Raw genomic sequence first — 3,830 nt, 5'->3', positions numbered from 1 at the left:
AAAAAACATAAAAACAACGTTTCTTAAATTAGTGTATGACAATAAATCTGAATTTATAATATTAAAACACTAAATGTTTCATTAAACTGACATCTTTACAATGAAGTTCAGTAGACTCCAACACACGTGCAATAGCCTCATCAACCTGATCCTGCACTTCTTCAGAGCTTTTAGGTGTCTGTGAGGAGCAAACTCCTAGATCAAATGAAGGAGATTCAAGAACATAGTCATCATGAACATGTGAAAACTCAGGTGTCATGTGACCCTTGTCCACTTTTTCAGCCACATCATCACCTTTTTGCTTGGGTTCTATGTGAACATTGTCACTTTTTTCAACAATATCATCACCTTTTGGCTCAGGTTCCATGTGACCCTTGCCCTTTTTGTCAACATCATCATCATCTTTTGACACTTGTTCCTTCAAAACATCTTTACCACTCAACTTCTTATGAAGTTCATCCATCACCGAAGATAAAATGTCAGAAACAGATTCAACAAAATTTTTAAGAGACAACCTGATGTCACTCAAGCTATCTTTCAACACATTGTGACTCTGAATGACCTCATTAAGCTTCAAAGAATTGTTTGATTGACGCATCTTTACATTCATCTTAGAGAGTTTACGCATGTTTACATTCATCTTAGAGAGTTCTGACTTCATCGACATAAGCTCCTCTTTCAACCCCTTGTTCTCCGCTTGGAGCTTGGTTACTTCCTTTTCAATCAACTGCTTCAGTCGACCACATTCCTGATAAATTTTGTAGTTAGTGAAATTGTATATAAAATGTGTTCTGAAGTGAAAAGACAATGATATTACTTACCTCAACACATGAGCAATCTGGATGTGAGGCAGCACTTTGCTGATCGCGAGAGCTAGAGCCAGCAGCCCCCGTTTGTTTATATAGTGATGGGCCTACAAAATCTGAATCTTCAACATCTACCTTCGACAGTAGGGGAGTTGCCTCACTTGTGCCCAGTTGATTTTCAGAGATCCTAACATTCCGAGTTGGTTGTCTAGGCTTTAAGTACTGCACATCTACCGATCGTACACAACATATATAAGAATGAAGAAAGTCACAAGAAACAAGTCACATGTTTCACGTCACAAGCTTAAGAGACATGTGACTTTACAAAACAGGATATTCATACTTCAGTTCACAATCGTATGAAGAAAGTCACATATCACACGTTTCCGATCACATTCACAAGTCACAAGTCGCATAAGAGCAAACTAAGTCACAAGGCACAAGCCACAACATACATAAGGACAAAGAGAGTCACAGGTCACAAGTTACATGTTTCAGGTCACAGTCATAAAACATATGTCACTTTACAAACAGGATATTCATACTTCAGGTCACAAATCATATTTCGTATCATAATAAATGTGAAGTTCATATTTAAAACCTGTCATATATGGCATTGTGAGTTCAACTTTAGATGGATCTATGTCATTTATCACAACCTGTTTCACATAAGATGAAAAAATATTGATCATATGCCATTTCAAAAATTATATAATCAACCAAATGATTACATAACAATTTAAATGTATTTAAAACCTTACATTCTCATTTCCAAATATTTTGTCCTCCAACATTGACACTGAAGGATGTTTGTGCGCAGTCCAATTAATAATGCGTGGATATTTCTTATAAATTCTTGTGGCCACATTTCCCTCAAGTGCAGGTATGCACTCATATAACCACACCTGGAAAGCCACTAAAAAACCTGTCAATCTATAGTGACTAGTTTGTTTTGATAGTCCCTTTTTTAGCGACAATAAGGTGGTCTCAAACAAATATCTACCCCAAGGAAATGTTTCAAGAGTGGCAAAATCGTCTACAAGTGCAAATATGTATTGATCCACCACCTTCGGGTAGGATGTAGCAAATAAGTATGAGGTGATGAGATAGATAATTCCAATCTTAACAACGTCAAGGTCTGGTGCATCATCAAGTGAAATAAAAACCCTCTTGACATCTTCACTTGTAACAGCTTTTAAGTCCTTAAAATATGTGTCCTTCACTGAAGACGGTTTTTCATCTAACATTGGTCGACCATCGACCCCATCATACCTCAATCCCGTAACCAAACAAAATTCAGCAATTGAAAAACGAATATATCTCCCATTTACATTAAACCACATCTCTTGCTTGTTCGGTTGCTTGACCTCCCGTAGTAAAACTTGGTGAATCAATTGTGGCTGCACAACTATCTCCCTACAATGCATGTAGTAGGAGAAACATGTGTTTTCTAGAATTGCCCTCTGCGCAGCCTTAAATTTCATCACAAAGTGCGTAATCACACTCTGTATTTGCGTTGTGGTGATTTTTCCAGAAAACCAATTCCTTGATTTTATTAAGTATTTCCAGTCCTGCACAATGGTAAAATAAAAAATGTTACTCTGACCTTCAACACAAACAAGTAGAAAGTCACAATCACGCAATACATAAAATAAGTCACAAAACCTTCAAATTACAAAATACCTAAAACAGAACATAAAATTATATTTCCTACGCAGAATACCCAAATCAGGTCACAAACTACTCAAATAATAGGTCACAAAATCGGAGTTCACCTTCTTCATGGGTTTCCCGCCAGAGGATGACATTTTAACTCTCTTTGCTGAAGAAGAATCTCTTTCAACATATTTCCTCTTTCCTTTATCCTTCTCCATCATTTTCGCACCAACACTTCGAGTTTTTGCCATTCTAAACACAACTATTGTTGAAACTAAAATTTAATAAACTATTGTGCGGTTCGCAGTAGTGGAGAAACGGAGTGGGAGGTTACTTTACTGTATTAGAGAGAGAGAAGAGAAGAGAGAGAGAGAGAGAGAGCAACGTCGTTGCTGTATTTCTGGTAGAGAGAAGAAGAGAGAGAAAAACGTGGTTTCTTTCTGCACTGCACTGTAGAGAGAGAGAGAGAGGGGGGTTTATGGTAAAACGCGAAGGACGTGGTTTGGATGATCAGTGATTACGTGCAGAAATATTATGAAAACTGTGTAATTCAGAAATAGAGGGTTATTTCATCACGTAAATGAACAATTAGTTTATAATTATTATTAATTTTAAAATAAATATTTAACACCTGATTTTAGAAGATTAAACCTAATCACCCTAGTTTTGAAATGTAAAGTTTATAAGTATGGTTTTGCGTTATTTTTCCTTAAATAAAACCGACCATGTTGAGTTGGGGAAAAAATCGACACAACCCAACCCATGCCCACCCCTAGATGGAGGAGTTGCAGATTGATGCCAGTTCTCACTTCGCCCCTGCTGGCTCTGGTTGTGCCTGTGATCCTGAATTATGTTTTGGGCTTTTTTTTTTAATTAGGCTGGCCCAAATTCAGAAGCCCAAATAGTTAAAAAACCATATTATTAGCACAGACTCGGGCAGAGGTCCAGTTCCATTCCACTCTCCAGACTTCTCACATCACTCCCAACTTCGCACTTCGCAGGCGATTTCAGAATCCAATTCCTTCCTGGTGAGCAACGAACGTGAACGGTGTGCTGAAGCTAGAAGACCCCACTACCGCAAGGTGGAAGCCCGCAACCGCAACTCTGCAGCAAGGTCCGCAACTCCCAACTGGTACAATTGTGAATTTGTATCTGTGAATCACTATCAATTTATCATTTCAATTTCAATGTTCAAGTATGACGTTAAATTGGGGCATGTTTATTGTTTATGTTTAATTATTAGTGTTTTTTGAGTAATTTGTTATGCTCTATCTCTCTCTCTCTCTCTCTCTCTCTCTCTCTCTGCCTAATTTGGTATTAATTTTTAGGGTTTTGATTTTTGAATTGCTTGCTTACAGCTTACTTACT

This window comes from Olea europaea, unplaced genomic scaffold (genome assembly GCF_002742605.1).
Source record: "Olea europaea var. sylvestris unplaced genomic scaffold, O_europaea_v1 scaffold119, whole genome shotgun sequence".
NCBI lineage: Eukaryota > Viridiplantae > Streptophyta > Magnoliopsida > Lamiales > Oleaceae > Olea > Olea europaea.
Note: the sequence above shows the minus strand (reverse complement) of the source record.